The sequence below is a fragment of the Choloepus didactylus genome, chromosome 21 (assembly GCF_015220235.1).
Source record: "Choloepus didactylus isolate mChoDid1 chromosome 21, mChoDid1.pri, whole genome shotgun sequence".
Taxonomy (NCBI): Eukaryota; Metazoa; Chordata; class Mammalia; order Pilosa; family Megalonychidae; genus Choloepus; species Choloepus didactylus.
Window position 1 is genome coordinate 24,882,402 of NC_051327.1, and position 23,800 is coordinate 24,906,201.

Below are 23,800 nucleotides of genomic sequence, written 5' to 3' on the forward strand. Positions count from 1 at the left end.
TTTTTTCAGTTGTGCCATCCAGGGAGAGCATGTCCCAGTGCCTAGATGGTGTTTCCCAAAGTGTATCCCACGGAACTCTAGTCCTGTAGGTTGCTCAAAGAAACAAGGATTCTTCGGGAAACTCTGTGTGTTGCTCTCCCCTTGAGGAGATTTACTCTCCAAGGTTCTGAGAAGTCCTGCAGGACACCAGGTTTACCAAACAATTTGACCATACTACACACGTCCTCCCTACTGTTTTTGACTAAACACACTTTGTGGAAAACTCTGGCCCTAGAGGCACATTCCCATTTTGAGCTTGTACATGGGGCCGGTTCCCCACCCTTTATTCGCTCTCTCATGACCCCCAGCTCACTTCCTTCAAATCTGACATCACAGTTTCCCAACACAAGTTTATTCGTATGTTTATGTATCTCATGCTAGTCTCCTGCACTAGATGGTAAGCTCCAGGAAGGCAGGGAACACAGCTGTTTAGTTCACACAGTAAACAGTACCAAGCGAAGTGCTGGCATGTGGTCGGCACTCAGAAGTATGTGTTAGCAAAACAGAGGTGTCCCCAGCAAAATCTCCTGTGTGCAGTGGGAGTTCCTGAAGACAGAATGCTGTGCATTTGATAGGAAATATGTATTGATTTTCTACGGGGCAGGCCCTGAGCTAAGATGCTCGTACACATTATTTTATTTATTCCTTACAGTGGCCCTAGGAAGCTTTTATATTATCATCATTCTCGTTTTATAGGTAAAGGGTTGAGGCTTGGAGTGTTTATAGCATTTTCCCAGCTCACTCAGCTAATAAGTAACGGAGCCAGATTTGTACATCAGCCAGTCTCATGCCAAAGCCCATTTTGTCATGTTCCCCCAGATGACAATGACGACTTATGATAGTAAAAATAAATTAGCATTATGGTTTATGAGTCAGCTTCTTAAGAGTTCAGTGGGACCTGATCACCAGAATGAAGGGGAAAATATTAAATTTCTTAACCTGCAGAACTGAGCCGCACACCTGAGTGCAGGTGTGGCCATTTCACTTACCTCTCCGTGGTTACCCTCTCCTGCCAAGAGACAGCTAGCATGTTGCTTGGACGTTAAAGGTGCGCCTTAGGTCGCTGTGGAAAGAGTAAGTGTAAAGGTTAGCTGACGTGTGTCCTCACCATCGTTATGGGGTGAATCGTGTCCCCAAAAAGACATGTTCAAGCCCTGATCCCTGTCCCCGTGAATGTGGCCTCATTTGGAAATCAGGTCTTTGCAGATGAGATTAGTCCACATGAAGCCAAACTTGATTGAGAGCCTCACAAGAAGAGGGAAATTTGAGCATGCAAAGATACACACAGAGAAGCCGTCTGAAGAGGAAGGCAGAGATGGAGCGATGGAGCTGCAGGCCCACGGGCGCCAAGAGGGCCTCCTGCCCGGGTTTCGGAGGGAGCCTGGCCCCCCCACACCTCGAGTTTGAACTTCTGTTCCAGAACCGCGAGAGAGGATGTTTCTGATACATCAGCCCCTGGTGTGTGGCAGTTTGCTGTGGCAGCCACAGGGGGTGAAAATGTTTGGGGAAACTTGTGGGTCTTTGTGGCGGGCAGGGGGCTTGGACGGAGCTGCAGAAGTCGTCTCTGCTGGCCCGGATTTGTGATTTACGGTCAGTCTGGTTTCCAAAGGTCACTGGACTATCCTGGAAACTCCCGAGGATTTCCCAAGTCATATAGGCTTCCAGCAGGGACCCTTTACAGCGTCTCCTGAAGTTTCCTTCCCAGCCTGCTGGGAGCCCTGGGAGCCCCTCACTGGCTGGTTGTGGGTCTTCTGGGCTCTTCAGCCCATTGCCACTTGTTCCCTGGGGACTCCGTGAACGTTCTGTCCCCCTGGGGACCTGCCATCCCATCTCCATCGCAATCCACCAAATGCTCACGCTGAATTGGGGCCTGGCTTTGGATATACTCTGTACTTAAATATGGGCTTTTCCCAGAGTGATCCAGGGAGGATGATATGATTCACCCGGAGGTTCCAGCACCTTCCAGGGCCCCACAGATGGAGGACCCCTCCCTTGCCCTTCTGGACTTGGGTTCTTGCCCAAACACACCGTTGTGCTGATGCAACAATGGATTTAAACTGGTAAGAGGCCCTGCTGGCAGAGTCATCACTCGTAGGCTGGCCGGTGGTAACTCATTGGGCCGGAGAATAGCAGGACGCGTTAGGGAAACGTGTGATCGTCAGCATCCGTGGCCTTGCCGTGAGCGTGTGGCTGCTCCTTTACTAAGGGCTCCAGCATCAGGCGCGGCTCCCCCACTCCACCAGTGATCATCTGTTGAACTCTGGGCTGGGTGCTCAGGATTTAGGAGTTGTTATGGGGTGAACTGTGTCCCCCAGAGAGGTATTTTCCAGCCCGACCCCCAGGCCTGTCAGTGTGACTTTATTTGGAAACAGGATCTTTGAAGATGCAGTTACTTCAGATGAGGCCACACTGGAGTCACCTGGGCTCTAATCCAACAAGACTGGGTCCTTATCGGACCAGGAGAGACCTAGAGGCACGCGGGAAGGCAGCCTGTGACGACAGAGGCAGAGCGGGGCGATGCAGCCAGCAGCCAAGGAGGCCTGGGGTCACCAGAGGCCGGAAGACATCCGGGAAGACCCCCCTCCAGAGCCTTTGGAGGGCACAGGGCTGCTCACCCCTTGGTTTCCGGCCTCGGGCCTCCAGGACTGTGAGAGAACAAGTCTCTGTGGTTTTAAGGCACCAGGGGTTGGTGCTTTGTAAGCAAAATATCTAACAATTTTTATATTAATTGCATACAGGAATGATCATAACTTGGATCCATTAGGTTAAATAACATATTATTTCAACTTCTTTTAATGCAGCTACTAGATAATTTTAAATTACCCTTGTGGTTCATATTTGTGACTCTCTTGATCTTTCTATTGAGAGGGCCGTCCTGGAACGCTTGAAGCATCTTCTTTCTCCGCATCTTTGTGCCGGCTGATCTCTCAGCCAGGATTCTGTGCTCCTTTCTTAGCACCCGTCACCCTCCGAAATGGTGTTTATTTATCGACTGTTCCCCAGCACTTACTCTGGGCCAAGACTGTTTGACCCTTTCATGTGTATCAACTCACTGAAGCTTCACAACAACCCTATGAGCTAGAAGTTTCCCAGTTTTACAGATGAGAAATGGTGGGATTCCAGCCCAAGCTCCTGGCCCAGAACCTGCCGTCCTAACCCAAGAGAAGCCCCATGAGAGAAGGAATCCTGCTTGCCTTCCGTTCCCAGAGCCTCGCTCCATGCCTGCCACGTCTGTGGGCTACGTAAAGATTGACTCACAGCCCAAGCGTCCTTCAGTGGATGAGTGATGGTCTCTCTATCCAAGGGAGTGTCACTCAGCCGTGGACAGGAATGAAGTTCTGATCCGCACTACAACGTGGATGAACCTTGACGACATCCTGCTGTGTGAAAAAGCCAGACACAAAAGACCATGTGTTCTATGATTCCACTGATGTGCAATGTCCACAGTAGGGAAATCCATAGACAGAAAGCAGGTTAGTGGTTGCCAGGAAAGAACAACCCTTAACGGCTGCATGTTGTGGTCACAAAGAAGACAGATGGGTCCCTGTCCTCAGGGGTCCGGCAGAGGCTGTTCTACAAGTGCCGACATGAGCTGGGAGGAGTGTGACCCCGGGACAGGGGTGCTTAACCTGGAGCGCAAGGGCCCCTCAGGTGATTCTGGAACTCCATGAACTTGGGTGGGAAAAAATCTCTCTATTTTCACCAGCTCTCATTGCAATTTAGCGTTTCCTTCGACGACGAATGTGGATGACAAACCACAGCAGAGTCAGCAGCATCTGTGATTGGTTCTCAACGGAAATCCCAAGGACCTTGACACCCCATTAGAGTTTTTGCAGATACCTCAAAATATTGTTTATATGTCTCGATTTCAAAATTATGGTCGTTGCTAGACTCTAGGGCTAGATAACATTTGATGTATGAATGAGGCGCATGCATTAGAATATCACAATCTCAAGACTCTGCAATAACTATAGTTCGGTCTACTTGTTTTCCTCTGCCATCTGCTGCATGTTACTTTATGCATTTAAAGACCTTTTTCTGGAAGGGGCCCCGAGGCTTCCTGGATGCCAAATGGGCCCCGAGAACGTCAAGGAGGCCGCCCCCTACGAGGGTTTCATCTGTTGGGAACGTCGCGGTGGTTCCCGCGATGGAGGGCACAGCCGGGCCTGAGAAGGCGGAGAGCTGACAAATGGTGGTCCACGGCCCCTGGGGAAGGTGTCCACTACCAGGTCTGGAACAGTGTCAGTTCCCATGTGTTAAATGGAGAGCAAGATGGACAGAAAGTTCTGGAATCCTAAAGACAGACCAGCCTCTTCAGGAGGAAGCAGTTCCACAAAACAGCTTTTGCTTGTTTGCTTTTCAAGCCTTCTTTGCTTGAAAAACAGGTGGAGGCACTTAACATGGAGAGAGTTGCAGGTAAATCCACCCAAACCTACCAAGAAAACCCGCATTCGGGGTCGGCAGGCCATTCTGAGCTCATCTCAGCATGAGGAGGGAGCACTCAGACGTCAGGAAGTTCACGCGACGGGCCCACATTTCCCTTGTGGAAAGAGGAGAAGGACGCGCCGAGGACGGTGTCAGCCTTAGCTGTGAGTGTCCTGGTTTTACTGGTTGGTGTCACAACCTTCGCGTTACTTAAGTGACGTTTGGTGGTGCTTTATATCACGGTGCCCCCTTATTTCCCCCATGCCTGCTAGTATTTCGTCTTGCAGCTCCCTGCTCTCTCTCGTCACCCATTTTCCATTGCCGTCACCACCCTGCCAGGATGCCCTGGGGTACCCATCCTGGTTAAAGAAATTCAGTGTGATTGAACTGCAGCGAAGACTCCAGATCCACATATCTGAACGAGATGAATAACAACCAGGTATTAAAGCATGTCGGTTGTTTATTACTGGCAGGAGGCAGGGAAACAAGCGTGTAAAAAGCTGTAAATTAATCACGGCTGGTGATAGGAAACCTGAAAGAGTCACCTCCGTCTTTGTGAACTGTTTTGTTGCTGGTGTGTTTCCGAGCCCTGCGTCTGTCCTTCTGTGATAGGTTTTCATCTGCAGCTGGCTGGCTGCAGGCACAAAGGGGCAAGATTTTTAAAAATGAGTTCATCTCGTATCACCGAGACTCAGAGCGGGGAGGTGGGGTGTTGTGGGTTGAGTTGTGTCCCCCCAAAAAGACACGTTCAAATCCTAACCCCTGGTCTTGTGAATGCAGCCTTTTCTAGAAACAGGGTCTTTGGAGACATGGTGAGTTAAGATGAGGCCAAACGGGGTTAGGGTAGGCCCTGACCCAAGAAGGGGAAATTGGACACAGACGGGCGGCCACGGGAAGATGGAGACTAGAAAGCAGAGCACGTGAAGATGGGGCAGAGATGGGAGTTACCAGAGAGCAGGTCCACCACCCGAGCAGCCCCAAGGACGGCCGGCCACCACCAGAAGTCAGGAAGTGGCGAGGAAGGGGCCTTCCTTTAGAGTCTGTCGAGGGATCCTGGACCTGCCGACACCTTGATTCCGGTTGTGTGGCTCCAGAGCTGGGAAAGAAGCTGTTTCTGCTGTTCTAAGCAACCCCCACCCCGGGAGGAGAACTTCTTATGGCAGCCCTGGAACCTGGGGACACTAAGACACAGCTGAACGGGCATCTGTGAACTGACCCAGAGGCCAATCCCGGCCCTACTGCTCCCTAACTGCGACCTCAGACACATCATTTGACCCCCCCAGACAGCCGTCAGGTCTCTGATCTGTAACGTGCAAATGATCCTAGAACCTTCCACGAAGAGTTATGGGGATGCAATGAGATACCACCTGTCCGTGTTCAGTCCCGTGGATGGATTGTAATGAATGGCAGCTGTCGAGACTGGTCAAGCAGCAAAGGGCCTTGCTCCCCAAAATACCACCCATGGGCCAGTATCACCTTTCAAATGCAGAATCTCAGGCCCCACTTCCAGCCTCTTGCATTAGAATCTGCATTCAGTAAGACCCCCGGGTGAGTCAGACAGCCACGAACAGTTGAGAAGCGTGGACATAAAATGCTCTTGTACCTTAAGAATTTTTTAGTGAATTGGAGAATGGGTAAGTATGTGTTGTGACAAAACCAGCAGAGATTCATTAATGTTTAAAGAATTCATTTTGTGTTTCTCTAAGAAGTGCTTTCACCACATGCCACAAATTCTAATGTTTTGTTTTTATTTCTGTTTAGTTCAAAATATTTTCAAGTTTTCCTTCTGGCTGTTGCTTTGACCAATGGGTTATTTAGAACTGTGTCACGAATTTGCAACTCTATTTTCCAGATAACTTTTTATTAATAATTTCTAATTTAATTCCATTGTGGTCAGAGCAGAGAACATATTCTACAAAATTTTCATCATTTTAAGGCTGCTGAGATTTATGTCCCAATATAAAGTCTATATCGGTGAATGTTCCATGTACACTCTAAAAGATAAATATTCAGCAGCCATTCTGCAGCTGTTAGCAGTAGTGTTTGGTAAATGTTAATTAGATCAAATTAGTTGGTAGTGTGCAAATTTTCTATATGCTTGATTTTTGTCTACTTTTTAGAACAAATAACAAGAGGAATATTGGAAACTACAACTGTAATTATGGACTTTTCTGTTTCTCCTTTTAGTTTTATCCATTTTTCCCTCATAGGTTTTGTTGTTCTGTAGTTACGTGCTTAAGGATTGTTACATCCTCTTCGTGAATTGACTCTTTTTCATTATAAATTGTCTCTAACTCTGGTAATACTCCTTTTCCTGAAGTCTGTTTTTCTGATATTTATGTAGCCATTCCAGTATTGGTGAATGGCGTTTGCATGGTGTGTCTTTTCCCATCTTGTCAATTTTGGCCGTTTTCCCTTTCTTTCTATTTAGACTGTGTCTCTGATAAACAGCATGTTGCTGAAGCATTTTTAAAATTCCCTCTGATAATCTCTGCCTTTTAATTGAAGTGTTTGGTCCATTTACATGTACTGTTTAAGTGCTAGGGTGTTAGGTTTTATTTTTTGTTTTTTATTCATCTGTTCTTTGCTTCATTTTCCCTTTCCTACCTCTCTTTGGATTAATCAAAGACTGTTGGTAAATAATTTTTCCTCCTCTACTGTCTTGTTAAACTACCTCTTTGTTTTATTTCTTAATGTGTGCTCTATGGTTTATAAAATGCATCTTTAACTTACCACAGCTTACTCTGTATCACCATTATATCACTTCATCTATAGGATAAGAACCTCACTAAGACCATTGTGCTATTATTGTCTTATATTTTATTTCTATATATGTTGTAAGCTGCAAAATGGATTTTTAAATTTTTGTTTTAAGCAGTCATTTAAAAATTTTAAGCAATTAAGAGTGAGATAAAATATTTTCTATATACTCATATCTACTATAGTTGGCACTCACCAGTCCTTCATATATCTCCCAGGTTCTATCTGGGATCATTTTCCTTTAGTCTGAAGAATAGACTTCAACTTTTCTTGCACTTCAGGTCCACTGGTGATGCATTTTTACAACTTTTGGTTTATCAAAGATAGAGTCCTTATTTCATCTTAATTTTGAAAGATAATCTCTGGATAAAGAATTCCATTTTGACTTTTTTGTCATTGTCTTAGCACTCGAAAGATGTTTCGTTTTCTTCTTCATTGCCCTGTTTCTCGTGCATAGTGAGCAGTAACTTTTCGCTGTTCCATTGTATGTAATGTGTCTTTTTTCTCTGTCTGCTTTCAAGATTTTCTCTTTATATTCAGTTTTCAGCAATTTTAATGATATCCCTGTGTATGGCCTTGTGTTTGTTTTGCCTAGAGTTCACTGAGCTTCTTGAATCTGAGGATTGATATTTTCCACCAAATTTTGAAAAGTTTTGGTCATTAATTTTAAATTAATTTCTCTCCCACCATCTTTCTCCCTCCTCTCTTTCTGGAACTCTAATTATACATATGTTAGACCACCTGATATTGTTCCACAATTCATTGAAGCTCTGTTCATTTTTTTCTGCATTTTTACCTTCTGTGCCTCAGTTGTATGGTTTCTGTTCCCTGTTTTCAAGTTCACTGATACTTTATTCTGCAGTGTCCAAATGATTAAGTGCATCTATTGAATTTGTAATGCATGTATTCTAGTTTTTAGTTCGAGAATTTCCATTTGATTATTTTTTACTTTGTACCTGTTCCCTTGTTATGGTCATATTTTCCTTTAAATCTTTGGCACATTTATAATAGCTGTTTTGTAAGCAAATTCCAGCATCTCTATAATTTCTGGGCCTGTTTCTGTTGGCTGGTTTTTCTCCTGACGATGGGTCAAATTTGCTGGCTTATGCACATGTCTAAGTAAAATATTTTTATCATATTCTGATCATTGTGGATGCCAAGTTGTTGAAGGTCTAGATTTTGTTGTCTTTTGTTAAGTTGGGCAAATTTATTTTGAAGTTTTTTTATGTATGAATATCCTGGACCCTTTTGAGAGTTATCTTTTAGCTTTGTTGGGCACTTCTAGAGTGGCCCTTATTCTAGGGTTAGAGCAGCCCTTATTCTAGGTCTAAGGTGTGAACTTCCTGGGTCTCTGAACTCCCAGAGCTCGCAGTGCAGCCTCTCCTGCCTGCTAGCTGGAATTCCAACACCTCTCAGCCTTGGGTGGCATCTGCAGTCCCCGCAACTCACAGCCCTCGGGAGCTGTCCTCTGCTAGGCTTGTGCATGTGTATTCGGCATTTATACAGATCCTTCTTCTTCATATTTCCCCCCTAAATTCTAGCCTCCACAGCCACCCTGAACCCTCATCTCTGTCTCCTCAGTTCGCTGAGGTTGCCTTGCCATCTGGGCTCCATCTCTCTGCTCTGCTGTAACCCATGCACCCAGGCTAAAGGAAGAGCGAGCCTGGGTCTTGCCCCATCTGCCTCCTCTCAGGATCTGCCCTGAGCACCTGCTGGCCAGTGCCTGCAAACAGTTGTTTGATTTATTTCGTCCCATCTCATACTTGTGGAATACTTGCACTGCTTTTGGTGACATGCTACCCTCCACACACCTCACATGGATCCTAATTCACCAGGCCAGATAAAGGATATTATAAAAGGCAATGATTCAGCATTCATTGTAGTTAGAATCAAATGGGAACCCTGTCCCCAAACGAAACTTCAAGTAATGCTAGATTTTCCAAAAATCTTGTATGAAATATCAGATTTATATGAGAAATTATTTGAGGGCTTCATCTTCACGTTTCACAAGACTTTGCTGTACAAGAGGGCTGGCTACGAGGAAATGGTGCTTTTCCTTAACCCGTTTTAGAGATATGAAAATTACTAAACTAGAGGGAGGCAAAGGGCAACGGAGACCAAAGCCCTGAGGACTGGAATAGTTTCCAGGTGGAGTCAGGAAGGAAGGAAGTTAATGTTCCCCCAAAGTGTTATGGTACGTCCAAGAGCCTGGGACCCCCTGGCAAGACCCCAGCACCGGGGGGCCCCTGCAGCATGAGGTGTGGAGGTCTCGTCCATCGTGGAGCCAAGTGGAGAGTCGGAATCACCTCAGAAGGCCGGCAGGGACGTAAGTCGCATCGGGTATCGTGGGTGCCAAGCTCCAGTCCTGGCCGACGCGGAGGGCAGTGAGCAGGGAAGTCGGCATCTAGCATCTCCGCAAAGATCCGGGTGAGCCAGAGCCGGCCCTCGCGGTGAGCCTGGAATCACTGGGGATCTTGTTCAAATGCAGGTTCTGATGCAGAGGGTCTGAGGTGAGGCCTGACGTTCTGCAGGTTTAACAAGCCTCGGGGCTGCCGAGGCACAGGTGCACACACAGCACTTTGATTCCTGAGGAACTGGAGGTTGTGAGCGAGACTTGCATCAGGCCGCTCCTCGGATGGGCTGCTGCCTGAGGAGACTGTGGTGCTAAACCCGATAAATGGAGAGAAAAGGGCAGGATTTGCACAGACTCGCTTACCCACAGGCTGGCAGCACCTCTTGGGGCTGGCAAATGTACCTGAGGGGCGACAGGCTCCCTGCAGCTGAGAAACCTCTTGGAGAATTCCCTGCAGAGCCCCAGGGCCACATAGAAGCCAGAATGTGCTGTTCCTACTTGTTCAGGAGCCCAAACCCAGATGCCAGCAGAATCACAATACGCTTCAGTTACCAAAAAAAAGCAAGACAGAAAACAACCCTTCAAAATCCTATTAGCTTCTGCCATAAACCTTTTTCTAGAATACGATTCTGTGTGCCCTGACTACAAAGGCTAAGGTTTCAAGCTGCAGCCTCCGTCGGGAAGGAGCGTGGCTCTCCCTCGCCGCCAACAGGCATTCAGATTTGCACGGTTAGTGCGTGAGCTCCCGTGTATTTTACACACACAGGAGTGTGTGCAAGGCATGACCTACACGTGTGTAAAGGAGACGTCCTCCCCCATCAGCACCCGCTCGGCTCTCAGACACTGTAGTGAGGACAATCCCTGCAGGTTCACACGAGCGCCATGTGGATCGGGTTCTTCTCAGCATCACTGGGAAACGAACAATCGTGCTGCCACTTTGGCCTCTTGGACCACGTTTGGAACCGTCCATTTCCTCCCACTAGGATCTTAAATCCTTGCAAATTCTGGGCTTTGGATTTAACACATGAACTTGTTCTGGAACGATGATGATAATACCTGCTGGTCATTGAGCACCAACTGTATTTCAGGCGTGTTTGATAAATGCAATCTTGTTTAATCACAGCTAAAATCCTGCAGGATATGGGCATCGAATTCCCATTTTACACAGAGCGAAACCAAAGCCGACAGTGGTTGGAGGAGCAGGGGCAGGGTGGTCCGGCGAGCTTCCTGACGAGCACATCCCTGGGAACGTGGCTGCACGTCCTGTTGCCTTCTGACAGCACGAGAAGGCGGGAGAGAGGGGACAGTCGCCACCAGAACCCCAGCTGTGCTCATCGCAGGCTGCTCTGGAGCCCTGGAGCTCGTCCTCCCCAGCCACCGTGAAGTAGAATCTCCCGAGTCGCTGGGTTTCTCACCCGTTCATTTCTAACATCAGGCTGAGTGCTGGGCTCCTCACAGGCTCTTGTTCCTTAACCGTCTGCGGGGAGAATATTCCATCTGAGGTGTCGGATAGAGGAGGCAGAGGCTGGCCCCAAACCCGGAGCAGAGCACGTGGCTCCGCAGAGCCCGGGAGCTTCCTACCACCCATGGGGGCCCTCAGAGCCAGGGTCATCCGATCCGATTCTCCGTCCGTGGGAGCCACTGCCTCTCCGCTCCCCCGGCTCTCGGCAGGTTTTCGGTCTTTGGAAGGACCCGGTGAGAGCTGGGGGGCGGTGGGAGGCAGGAGTTAACCTGGCGCGGTGGCCGGCTCTGTTTACGGGGGACATCCTCGTCCCCTCTGCGCCTCCACGCTGCCGTCCACCCGAGTACATTAGCAGCAAGCTGCTGATTAAATTTCATATTTATGATTAGAAAATAAAATCATTGGACCTTCTTGAAATGGGACTTTAAGAGTTTGGGCTCCAGCGGCTGAGTCAGCACACAAGGCCCTGCCTGGCTGGGAACCACAGTTTAAGATGAAGATAAATTAAGCAAATAAACGCCGAGGAGCGTGTTTCACTCAAAGGCCTTGGACCGCCTGCTCCTGAACTGCTTCCAGGGCCTCTGCGGGACAAGCCAGCTCTGAAATCCTATTAGTTTTTGCTCTGGCTCCATAAAAGTGCCCCTCTGAGCTGCCCGTGCCTTCCACTGGGCCATCAGGGAGCCCTCGGCTGACAAGCATCCTGGCCTTGCCCACAACGGAGCAGGTAACGAGAGAGAGCGAGCCCCGGTCACCCCAGGCCGGCCACTGACCGCGTGACTTTGGGCAAAACCTCAGTTCCCTCGTCTCTAAAATGGGGACAGTAACGCAGCTCTGCCTCTCAGACTGCTGGGAGAATTAGCGAGGTGGAATGCAGGGGCAGAGGCCCAGGACACGAGACAGCAGGAACCCCGGCGTCTCCTGAGACCCTCCTGGAGCCCCTCCCCTGCCCAGAGCAGGTGTGAGCGCACCTTCCGCCTTACCTATCAGTCCAGGGTGCGTCAACCATCACGTCATAAGCAGCTGGAAGAAGTGAGCATTTTCAGGGCAGTGCAAAAGCCCTTTCTGTCCTCAGGAATGAGGCTGTCACGCTAAGGAGAGCAGGGCCAGGGCCTCGGGGCCGAGCACACGCAGCCCTGAGCCCTTCCCTCGCCACCACGGCCCGTCAGCCCACACTCTCCAGGTCGCAGGGAGTGTGCGGGAGTCTCCCCTGCCCTCCCCTGCCCTGCTCTGTGCCCAGGGCCTGCCCAGCACACGCCACGTCCCTGGGAGGAGAGAGATGTCGAGACATCGCCCCTGTGGGTGGCCGCAGGTGGCCGCATCCCTGAGCTGGGGGCAGGTCCCTGCCATAGCTGTCTCCACACAACATCTCCAGGCCGCAGCACCTGCTCCCTTCCTCTGGCCCCTCCAGCCAGCAGGGCAGGGCACCCACTATTCCATTGGCTCCCCTAAACCCTGCCCACACCCTTATAAATTGACCCTTTATTAAACTCTCCCCCCAGAGCCAGTTCATTGACATTGTTTCCTACAGAGACCGAGTGTTATCCCCCAAGCTGCCCAGCCCTGCTCTCCGACGCCAGGCTGGACAGCAGGGGCTGCCGGGGGAGGGGCACATGTGGGCCGGGGAGGAGGTGCTGGGGGGCCTGGAGGCTGGGGGGCGATCCGTGGGCAGCGATGGTTGCCGAGGTCGATGGCTGCAGAGGCCGTGGGGTGTGCTAGCTGCTGATGGCCGCTGCAGCCGATGCCACAGATCAGGGGGCTGGAAACAACGGAAATGTATTATCTCTCAGTGCTGGAAGCCAGACTCTGAAATCAGGGTGTCACCAGGGCCATGCCCCCCTGGCAGCTCCCGGGGAGGCTCCTTCCAGCGTCTTCCAGCTCCTGCCGGTGGCTCGCCGGCCTTGGCGTCCCTTGGCTGTGGCCGCATCCATCCATCACTCCTGTCGTCACCGGCCTTCCCCCGTGACCCCCTTGTGGGGACCCCGTGACAGGGCTGAGGGTCACCCTCGCCCAGCTGACCTCACTTTACCCTGGTGGCTGTTTCCAGTGGGGTCACATTCCGAGGTGACGGGTGGACATGAATTTGGGGGGCTCCGTGCACCCTGCTCTGTGTGAGGGGTGTGAAGGGATGAGCCCCAGAAGAGGGAAAAGAGGGAGACCCGGGCATGGAAGTGACGGGCAGGCGTCGGCACTCACCCCGTGGAAGCCAACGGCTAACACGCTGCCTCTCCAGGCGGGTAGGACGCGGGGAATCCGGAACTCTCCACGGCCAGCAGGAGGCTGAACCACAGGCCGCTTGGGAAGACGGCTCGGCAGTGCCTCGTGAGCTGAGCGTGTTCCTCCTCTCTGCTTCCAAACCCCGCTTCGTACCAGGGCCCCAGGCCCTCTGGATTTGGGGCCACCGGGGCCACCTGCAGAGGCCTGTTTCTGAGGCAGGTCACATCCTGAGGTGTAGGGCCTGGACACATCGGCTCATCCGCGGGGTGCTCCTTCCTCCATCACCGCCGTGTGCGGGACGGGACGTCTGCCCCGCGATTCTCACGCACCCCCCCGTTCCATGCCTGCCCCCACCTTTCCCCGTTTGGCCCTGGGCGCCTCTGCCGGCCGTTCCAGCCCGTCCACTGCCCAGGCCCCCGCTCTGTCCCCTCCTCCTCGGGCCTCCCAGGGAACGGAGTGACGAGCCTCCTGGCCGTTTGAAGGGTGCTGGGAGAGGGGCAGAGAGAAGCCCTGCCCCCCGCCCCGTGGCAGACCCAGCCCCTGCTTCCCCGCAGCCCCTCACACGCCATAACCAACACTGCCCCCTTCCCCCTGCACCTGCCCCCCTGCCTCCCCCGAGTGGAAAGTCACCCACCTTCTCTGCTCAGAAATAAAAAAGGGAAGTGTGGTGGCCCACCCCGCCCCCCACCTTGGTACCTGCTAAAAATAGAGGCAGCCTCTGAGCAGGGCGACGGGGTGGGTTTCCGGGGCGGCAGCTGTGGCCTCGGCGTTTTCTGGGGTTCTCGCAGGCCACGGAGCTGGAGGAGAGGGATCGGGAAGCAATGGAGCTGCCCCCAGCCAGGCCCAGGGCGTAGCTAGTTTGCAAACACGTGAGTATATTCTCCAGCAGGGGAGCGGTCCCCCGACTCCAAAACACAGGGCTGTGTGCCAGGGGAGCCACATCGCGGGCAGGTCTCCCGGAGGCAGGTTTGGAGGCTTCTGTGCAACCCTTTCCCCTTCCCGCACCCCAACTCCCATCACTCTGGCTGTCGTCTACACCCCTGAGCTCTAACAGCCTCACATGCCGTCCTCTGTCATTTCTTCACTTCTTGAACAAAGTGCTGGGTCGACTGTTTTCTGCTGTAACTTTTTTTGGACGTGACACCGAATCGGGCACAGAGAAGGGTCTCGGAACCTGCCTGGGGACAGATTGGGGCCAGAGAACTCCGGTTTTCAGACCCTTGGGTTTTGTATTTTCTCCTGACTAAGGACGGTGCAGAGAGCTGATGTGCGGGAGTGAGTCCAAAGCATGTGTTCAGCTGGGTGCAAGGGGCTGTGTGCAGCTGCCGCTTCCAGGAGCAGGGCCCCTCACCTTTATCCAAAGTGCACAGCCCTCAGCCTTGCTCCCTCTGGGTCTGGCAGGGGCTTCTGTCCTCGCTGGGCAACACCTGTGAATCAGCTGTCCAGAGGTTTATTAAGATTCCATAAGGCAAAGAAATGAGCCTGAGCTGAAGGTTGTCCAACACTTATCCAAGTCCCAGGCCCTGCCCACAAGGAGACTCTGGGGGGGAAAGGGGCAGCAAGGGGTAAGTTGCAAGAGACAGAGGGACGCTGGCTTCCGGGGGCATTTCACCCCCTCCGGAGGTCTCCTGGGGGCATCTGAGAAGGCTTCTCGTTTCCTAATGAAATGCTTCGAGGATCTGGTAAGTGCTGCGGCCAGAAGACACTCCTGCAGCCTTTGGGATCTTTTGTAGCCTCTGACCTTCCTTTATGGGGTTAAACTGACTTCTGACTTCGTGGATTTGAAAAAGCTGGCTGGGTCTCAGAGGCGTCTTCTGAAATGAGAACCAGAATGATGAATTCCTGGTGTCTCAAAGTCACGCAGGGCATAGCGTCTCCGGGGGCAGTGACTCCAGAGCAGAGCCCAGCTCCTGCCCCTGCCTGGGCACGCTGGCCTTGACGGGCTCGTCCGGCACACCTCGCACACCCACGCGGGAGAGGGGGGTGATGGCACATGGAGCCGGCGCCCCTCCCCGGCAAAGGACACCCCTCCCTACCGACCTCAAGCATATTTGTGATGAGCGCCTCGTTGAATTATCGGTGATTTTATCATCTGACACGCACATTAAGAAGGCTTTCAGGTTCACGTGTGATTTATCATCTTTCACTCGGTTGGAAAGAAGCTCGAGGTTCTCTCTGAGCATAAAGATCCCCCAGTGCCTCTTCCCGCTACACTCTGAGTCTCAGTGTAGTGTTTCCCTCGCTGCGTGGGAAGCCCAAAGCCTCCGGAAAACACAGTCTCGAATTTACCGGTGCCTGGGAGTAGAGAAAGCGAAACACCCACTGCCTTCCACCCCCTACAAATTCATTTAAAGAAGTTTTTACACAGCAGATCATTGAGGAGAGAAGCCCTGTCTCCATGGAGGGGAAATTGCTGTGCTCTGAGATGTTCTGTGACACTCCCTTCCTGACTCTCCTTACCTGGCACAAATACGGGGAAAGTGTGAGTCAGGGGGTTTTGGGGTCTCGGGGTCCGACGGCTTTGGCCAGGTGAGCCAGCCTTCAGCGAGTGACTGGCATCTCGTGCAGGGCCTGAGTCTCGGGAGCCAGCAGCGGGAAGGAAGTGACGGGCCCCTTTCCGGCCAGACCCCCCTTTCGCCCCCGCACCCCTGGGCCCGCTCCCCCAACACACACCAACACACCCCATCTTTCCTCTCTTTGCTGTGTCTTTTCTTTGTTTCGGTTTCCTTTTCTCAGCCACGCACCTGTGGCTACTAAATAAAACCAAATTCTTGTTCCCTTTTCCCCGTCGTGCACCCCAATTTTCCCCTCTCCTCTCTCCTGACCCTCACCCCCTCCTTCCTTCCCTACCTGTGCCCCCTCTTGCCTTTTCCATGCCAGCACACCCCACAGGAGTGTCTGTCCTGAGTGGCCCCTCCCCTGGCCCGCAGAAGGCACCCCTCAGGCCTGGGGGGGGTACTCCTTTCCGGCAGGGCCCCAGTAAGCACTGGGGTTATTGTTGGCTTGAGGCCTGACCCCTCACATGTGCTCAAGAAGTGGTAGCTGCTTTCATTTTAACCGTCCCGGCGCTGGGGGTCCGGGGCTGCCGGGATGGGGACGGTGACAGGAAGGAAGCTGGGGAGAAGGTGGGGGGCAAGGGGAGCAAGGAGGCGGGACCCCAGCCCCACGCAGTTTGGGTGGATCAGTGTTGCTCGCAAGGGCTGAGCTGGGGCCACCCCTTCGAGGGGCAGATCGGAGGCGCCAGGGGACGCGGGCAGCCTGTCTGCGCTTCAGTTTGGCTCTGCTCCGGAGCACATTAGAGCAGTTAATCACAGCCAGCCCTTGAAAAGCTGAGGGCAGAGGGGCCCAGAGTAACACGGAGCTGAGTGCAATGTGGGGACGCGGAGGCGGCGGGGAAGGAGGGGCCGTTCCACGGGGCGAGCTGTTTATTTTGCGGTTAATTACGAGGAAAAAGACCCTTTCTCGCCTCCCCTCCCCCATCTAAGCCTGCAGCTTAATTGGATGCACAACCGTCTCTTGCTTCCCACGTAGCGGATGCTCAATTAATGCGTTTTAACTAACTTACTCCCCTGCCATCTCTTTGGCAGGAGCTCTCCAGAATTGGAAATCCGAGTGGTTTGACTTTCTCTTCTGGGCCTGCCTGATCTCGGGTGGAAATGCTCATTGTTGCTATAAAATAGCGGCAGTAAAAGCACCGGGCACAGGCACCCGCTTTATTCCTGTAAAGATACCTCTGATGAGTGGTGAGATCACCCCAAAACACACAGAATCCAGGGCAAGTGGGGCGAGCTGGGATCCCTGCAGGGTCCGAAAGGTGGTTTGTGTTGCTGTTTGTAGGTTGCACAGAAATCCCGAATCGTTTCCCGACCCTAACGGATGTGATGAATACGGAGTCAATTCTCTCGTTTTCCTGCCTGATTAAAACCTCACAACCTCTGTTGAGTCCTGCGAGTTTCCATCGCCGGGTCTCGGTGTACGTCTCCTCCCGGGGAAGCACGGCCACTGTCTAGAGTAGCTGTAGGTTGACGGAGAACTTAGGTGAGACAATGCAGAATTTGGGGGGGGCGGCTTCTCCAGCTCTCCTGCACGGCAGCGTCTCCCCTCAGCTGCGGCCTGAGCACCCGGCACCCCTCACGCCCGCAGCAGAAGGCGCCAGGCCCCACTGTCCAGGAGCTCCCACACTGACCGTCAGCTGCGAAGGAGCCGCCGCACACCCGCTGTCATCATTCACAGCGAGTGGGTGGAGGGCAGATGCCACACGCAGAATTCCAGCTGGCACTGGATTCTCCGTTTTCAAGAAATCCGAATTGAGGAAGCTGAACGGAGCTCCCGAACGCTAGTGGAAAGAGCTGGATCTTTCCTTGAAGATGCGGAAAGCTCCTCAGATGCTGGTAGGTCCCAGCTGGAAACAGCAGTCTTGCCGCCACACGGATGGGATGTTTGGCAGTGCCAGCAAGGGGAGGGTTTCTCCCGGCAGAATACAAGGGCACCTGGCTCTTCTGCATTTTGCCCCGTTAAGATGGCTCGTGACGAGGTGGCCCCGTCCCAGCGGGTCAGAAGTTGGAGGGACACACATTCTAGACTTCAGTCCATGACAGATTGCGAGCACGAGATGGATTGGCACTTAGACCCAAAGTGCAGGCGCAGCAGAACGACCGTGCACAGACGAAGGGCATGTGCTCCGACGGCAGGATGTCACGGCGCAGACCCACGCCGCACACGCAGACGTACAGGTCTTATCCGCCGGAGGGAGGAAGATAGAACCGGTAGAAGAAATCCAGCGTTCATCATCGGATATCAATCATTTGATAAATATCAATCGCCCATTTGTGCAAGACGCTTGCTGGGTCGTGGGGAGAACAAGGATATATGAGATGGGTCAGTGCCCAGAGGAACTTGCAGTCCCTAGGAGATGTAAAGAGATGGTGACAACTTCATCGGAAGTGCAGAGAAACCGCTCCGGATAAATCTTTTATGTCTTTATCTACGGTTTTGTTTGGAGATAAACAGGTGACTCAGCAGGCGCTTCTTGTTTCTGTCTTAAGTTGGCTGCTGGCTTCCGAGGGAGGTGGACTTAGTGGCCTTGATTAAGCACCTACTGTATGTGCTACAAGAACCCTACAAAGTAAGTACTCCACCAATCTTACAGACCAAAAGTGGAAGTTCAGAGAGGTTAAGCAACACACCCAAGGCCACACAGCACTAAATGGCAGAACTGGAGTTCACACTCAGGACACTTTTACTTTAGGACCAGAGCCTTTCCACTAGATGAAAGAAGGTTTTATCGCCTTCTTTTTTTTAAGGGTTATGTTTGTTTATTTCTTATTAATTTTTATTTACAAACACTCTAAAACCAGTTTTATTTCTTTATGCAAAGATATTTGGGGTTTGAGTTTCTTTTTGTTGATTAGAGTAGAATTCCTTTAACCTCCCCCCCCGACCACCTTTTTTCTTTTTTTTTTTTTCCTTGAACATGTCACTTCCCAGCAAGAAGCACCACGCATTTTAATCTCTCGAGCGTGGGAACTGCATCTTCTGGTCTTCTGTGGGTGCCCTGCACATGAAATGCCACCCACTTCCTAAACTGACAACAGAAGGAATCTTCAGAGACTGTTGGTGACCAGGTTACAAAGCTCGTTGCTGTGCTAATGAGGTCACTCGTAACCCGTCGAACCACCCGGCGCTTTCCTGTCTTCTGCACTGATGTCTGCCCCGTGAACCACTGCACGAGAGAGGGCAGTTTTGACCCCAAGCCCTGAACACTCAGGGGACAGTAAGGAAGTCTGAGGTCTCGACCCAGCTCAGATCTGCTGCTTCCTGCACCAGCCTTTTGCCCGGAGCAAAGAGTTGCTGGCACGTGGGCAGCACCTGAGAAAGCCAGGGCCTCGGAGCCTCCTTGGGGCCCCGCCTGTCTCGGCCAAGCTACTGCTGGTGTCACCACCAGAAGAAAGCTGGAGCAGAAACAACCTCCCAGCCCCACCGCAGCAGCCCTGTTCCAAGACGAGAAAGCCTGAAATCTGCATTTTCTAGCTACAACCTTCTAGTTGCTTGAAATAGCTGGCAGTTATTTCCAAACCCAGGGAAATGTGTTTGAAAGTGCTGCTGCATATATCTGGTCCCCTGATATTCCATAAACCCACTGCCCTGAAATGAGAAATGCAATTTAAACCAATGGCCACCTCGATTCGAAGGATATTTCCAGAGAGTCATATACGTGCAGGCGGGGAGCGCCTGGTGCTCGGCCTGCAGGCTGCCCACCACTGAGACCTCAAAGGATGCTCGTGAGGCCGAGCCGGGGAGAAAACTTCCTGTGAGCTGCCGGCAGCACCCACCGAGCCGCGCTGCCGGGCCGTGGCTTCCAGGCTCTGAGCCAAGGCTCACCTTTAAAAGTCGGGGTGCCTCCCTCCCTCTTCTCCCCACTTCACGGTCCGGCTGCTGCCAGTGCATCGGCGAGCCTTTCATCCCCTTTCCTTTTAGATTCCCCCTCCCTGTGCTTTGAACGCCCGAAATTTTTCACTGTGTCTGCTTCAGGGTTCTCCAGCAAAGCAGAACCAGTAGGATAGATGCATAGAGGCGATTATATATAAAAAGAGATTTATTTTGAGGATTGAGGTCCCACAGTTGTGGGGGCTGGCAAGGCTGGCAGGCTGGCAATTCCGTGAGAGCTGATCCTGCGGTCTCGTGTCTGGAGGCTGCAGGGGCGGCCGCGGGCTGGACGCTCAGGGAGGGGTGGACGGTGCCGTCTTGAGGCAGAATTGCTTCTTCACCGGAAACCTCGGTTTTTGCTCTTGAGGCCTCCAGCTGATGGGACGAGGCCCACACGCCTCATCGAGGGTCGTCTCCTGGACTTCAAGTCGACTGACCGTAGATGCCGATCCCATCCACAAAGCCCCTGCCCAGCAACGACAAAGCCTGTGTTTGACCAAACAACTGGACGCGATAGCCTGGCCAAGACACGTGAAATTAACTGCACAGTACTAGCCTGACTTGTCTTTGGTTTTCTTTTATTCCTGAACCTTCTCAGAGCCAAGTCTCTTCCTTTCTTTGTTACTCTTCTGTCTCCCACATCTAGTAATGTTTGTTGAAGGAATGAATGAAGGAAGGAGGGAGGGAAAGTGTTCCCACTCCCCAGTCCAGCGTGACTCTGGAACGTCGTTGCTAAGCTCTGCAGACATCCCCTGGGTTGACAGCCACAGGCATCCAGGCCCCCGGCTCAGCCTACCCTTTGAGCTTGTCCATGCGGCTCAGCCTACTCTTTAAGCTTGTCCATGCGGCTCAGCCTATCCTTTACTCTTGTCACTTGTCCATGTGGCTCAGCCTATCCTTTAAGCTTGCTCATGCCTCCGTGGAACTCCAGTGCCAGCCAAATGAGATAAGACGGAGATAAAAGTTAAAGATTTAAGGTTTGAATGTGGCTCCCACTGAGCCTCCCTGACCCCTGTTCTTGGCCGCTCTTGTTTGATGACTAAGGTGACCTTTTCTATAAAATGCTAGAGCCCATCTTTTCACTGGACGGATTCTTGAGAACCCCAGGGGCAGGACTCTGCTCCCAGGCTCCAGTTCAGGGCGGCACCTTTCCAAGATCAGATTCTGCCCCTTTCGAACTGCTTCCCAGATCCAAATCAAAAAGTTACTCATGGTTTCCTCCTTCCTCTCCCCTTCTAGAATTTAATGACTTTTGCCCAGGAGCGCTTGCCCAGTGTCCCGCTTGGGGGTTGTGTTGTAGAGTAGAAGCCCCAGGTCTCCAGGCTCACTCCACAGGTGTGCAAGGGAGATGCAGAGGGGTAAGACACGGCTCTTCCCTCAGGGAAGTCACAGAGGACGTGGAGATGGGTCATGGCAAACAGGGGAAAGAGCCCGTGAATGTCAGTGTGTGCACGGCATACTGGTGGCAGGAAGGAGGAAATCAGACAAGACTTTGCATATCAGCCCAAGCTTATCACATGGGTTGGCCCTATAATTTGACCATATAGCTTAATCATATCACTAGATCACACAGCTTGACCATATAGTGTGACCATATAGTTTGATCATATGGTTTGACCACGTATCTTGATCACATAGCTTGACCATGTATCTTGGCTATATAGCTTGGTCACATAGCTTGACGATACAGCTTAATCATATAGCTTGACCCTATAGCTTAACCATATGGCTTAATCATATAGCTTGACCATGTATCTTGATCACGTAGTCTGGCTGTATAGCTCAACTATAGAAGTGGACCGTATAGCTTGACCACATAGCTTGAACTCACTAAGTACTTCTTGGTTGATTATTACTGAATACAGTTCGCTGATAATGGAATGTTTTTGGCATGAAATCTGAGATCATTAGAGCATTCGATTCAGCAGACATTACTCGAAAACCTTCTACGTGCTAGACAGCAGGATTTCAAACAGAGTCACGAGACTGAAAAATTCAGGGTCAGTGAGTGGGCTTTCCAAGTTCCTCCCAACCCAAACAATAAAACGGTAGCCAAGATATTGAAGAATTTGCCCATGAAAAAGAATTTCATCAGGACCCCAACCGAAGCAAAGGCTCTGTCTTTGAAAGCACAGAGGCCTCTTGACTTGGAACCAGCTGGAGGTCTCAGCTACAGAAGCCTCCCTTGGCAAAGGCGGATTTGATGACCAGGCTTTGAGGAACACGGCGGGGGAGAGCAGTATTTCATTATCCCGGAGGCCATGGTTTTCCCCTGGCTGGTCCCAGAGCCAGACTGCACTTCCCGGGAGTCCGAGGGGTGACATCCCTCTGGGATTTGGGTTTGGCAGATTGGCCCAGCCATGGCTTTTGGTGACCTCTCGGCGGCCGGTCTGCTGTGTGCACAGCTCTGAAGTCCAGCCGGGGGAAATGCTTATAGAGAACCAGTATGACAAATTGATATGCATTTCAGAGTAATTTGAATGTGTCATTCCTAATTGTGCCTTTTCAAAAGCTTCTCTGCAGTCGTGTGAGAAAGTGGAGAGAGGAGTGGGGGGATGTAGTCTCCGTTGGTAATGCAGGAGCTGTACACCCTTCCAGAATTCTTTGCCTCAGTGCGAGTCAGCCGGCAGCTGCTGCAGGTGGCAGGGAGGAGGGCTGGGTGTCCAATCATGCCCTTGGTCTCCAGAGCCAGTAAACGTGGCTGCTCTCTCATCTTTTCCTAGAGGGTATCAGGTTGAGACATTTGTATTCCACAGAAGCCACTGGCCTTTGCCCAGGTCACCTGAAAGTGAATGAATGAAGCACCTTGAGGAGTTTCAGGTATAAATATTACAGGGAGCCTGGTGGCTGCGGCGACGCCCGTGGGTGGGGGGAAGGAGCCTGGCGGTCACGGGACGGGGGAGGAGGCCGGGTGCCAGTGGAGAAATGAGGGCTGAATGAGAGGAGCAACGGAATCCAGTGGGTGCCTTGTCGGAGGCCGGAGATGTGACGAGAGGCGGACTGAAAGACAAGGGACAGGGATGGAGATGAGGATTTGAGACAGGGCCAAAGTGAAATAAATCGTCTTTCCTGTAGGCTGGAAGCTGGGAACGGGTGAGCGAATGGATGACGGTGTGATCTGTTAGTTACCGCTTCCTGGGCAGTGCCTCGTCTCCCCAAGGGTCCCAGGAGCCCCTTGAAGTCGGGTGATTTGCTTCTGTCCCCACAGTGCTTTATACATGGATGGTACTTGGTTCTTATTGATTGCTTCCTTACTCTGATTGTGTATCTAGAAGAAAAGAATGGAAATGAATAGGAAAGGCAATTGCACAGATGTTAGAGCTCAGAAGCCTGTGGCTGCAACTAATATGCCTTTCTTAGAAGCCTTGGATCTGTTTGTCACCTGTATCTGTTAGGATGGCTTTCTGCTGCAAATAACAGAAATGCAAGCAGAGGTTTACATGTACTTGGCATTTTCTTCTTCTCATGGAACAAGGACTCAAAAGATTAGCTCTCCTGGGTTGACATCAGTGGCTCCAAGTCCTTCTCGCATTCCATTCAGACATCCTCAGGGTGTGGCCTTTGTCTTCATGTTCACAAGATAGCTGCCCCACCTCCAGACATTGCATCCACATTCCAGATAGGAAAACAGGGGCAAGTAAAAGGCTCCTTCCACCAAATTCTCACCTCCTTTAAAGAGTCTTCCTAGAACTCTCTCCCAGAAATTTCTATTTACATCTCTTGGGCCAGAATTGTATCACACAGCCACCTCTAGCTACAAGGGAGGCTGGACACAGTTTCTTAAATAGGCATATTATCAACCCAAACAAAATTGGGGATCTGTTAATAAGTTGGAGAGCATGGATAGCGGGTCGGCTGCTGGCAGTATCTGCCACTCTGCCGTGAATTTAACACGGTAATTGCTGCTTTCAGAACAGCTATCAGTGCAGCTCTGCTGATTGCCACACACATGTTAATTGATGAGAAATATTATCATCTCAATATTTTGGTTGAATGGGCTGTGAAACACAGAAAAGCTAACGGGGATGCCAGAGAAGAATCGTGTAGGGCAGATTTTCCAGCTGCTTCTGTAGGTGCCCTTTTATGGGGGATGAAGGTGAAGGGGCAGGTGCACGTGGTGG

At 51.5% G+C, this 23,800-nt stretch overlaps 1 protein-coding gene and 1 long non-coding RNA gene across 16 annotated transcripts in view; one reads left to right on the forward strand and one right to left on the reverse strand.

The window, feature by feature from the left end:
* CARD11 (caspase recruitment domain family member 11) overlaps positions 1 to 23,800 on the forward strand; it is a 97,253-nt gene that overhangs the window by 22,262 nt on the left and 51,191 nt on the right. Inside the window, exon 1 of one of the 6 annotated variants that reach the window (XM_037813643.1) lies at positions 13,968 to 14,122. The exons of 4 other annotated variants lie outside the window; for them this stretch is intronic. The gene's annotated coding sequence lies outside the window, so the exon portion shown is untranslated. Of the gene's footprint in view, positions 1 to 13,967; positions 14,123 to 23,800 lie in introns of those variants that run through there. One more of the 6 variants, XM_037813645.1, reaches the window with a different exon arrangement.
* LOC119517120 lies at positions 7,082 to 15,843 on the reverse strand. 10 transcript variants are annotated; one of them, XR_005213479.1, is made up of 11 exons: positions 15,714 to 15,843; positions 15,294 to 15,548; positions 14,605 to 15,067; positions 13,950 to 14,050; positions 13,233 to 13,463; positions 12,020 to 12,795; positions 10,993 to 11,054; positions 10,634 to 10,850; positions 10,368 to 10,486; positions 9,980 to 10,119; positions 7,088 to 9,888 (listed from the first exon to the last, which is right to left on the reverse strand). It is a non-coding gene; the product is annotated as an uncharacterized LOC119517120 (long non-coding RNA). The 10 variants fall into 10 exon arrangements; XR_005213475.1 differs by having other exon boundaries at positions 9,980 to 10,486; XR_005213478.1 differs by having other exon boundaries at positions 10,403 to 10,850.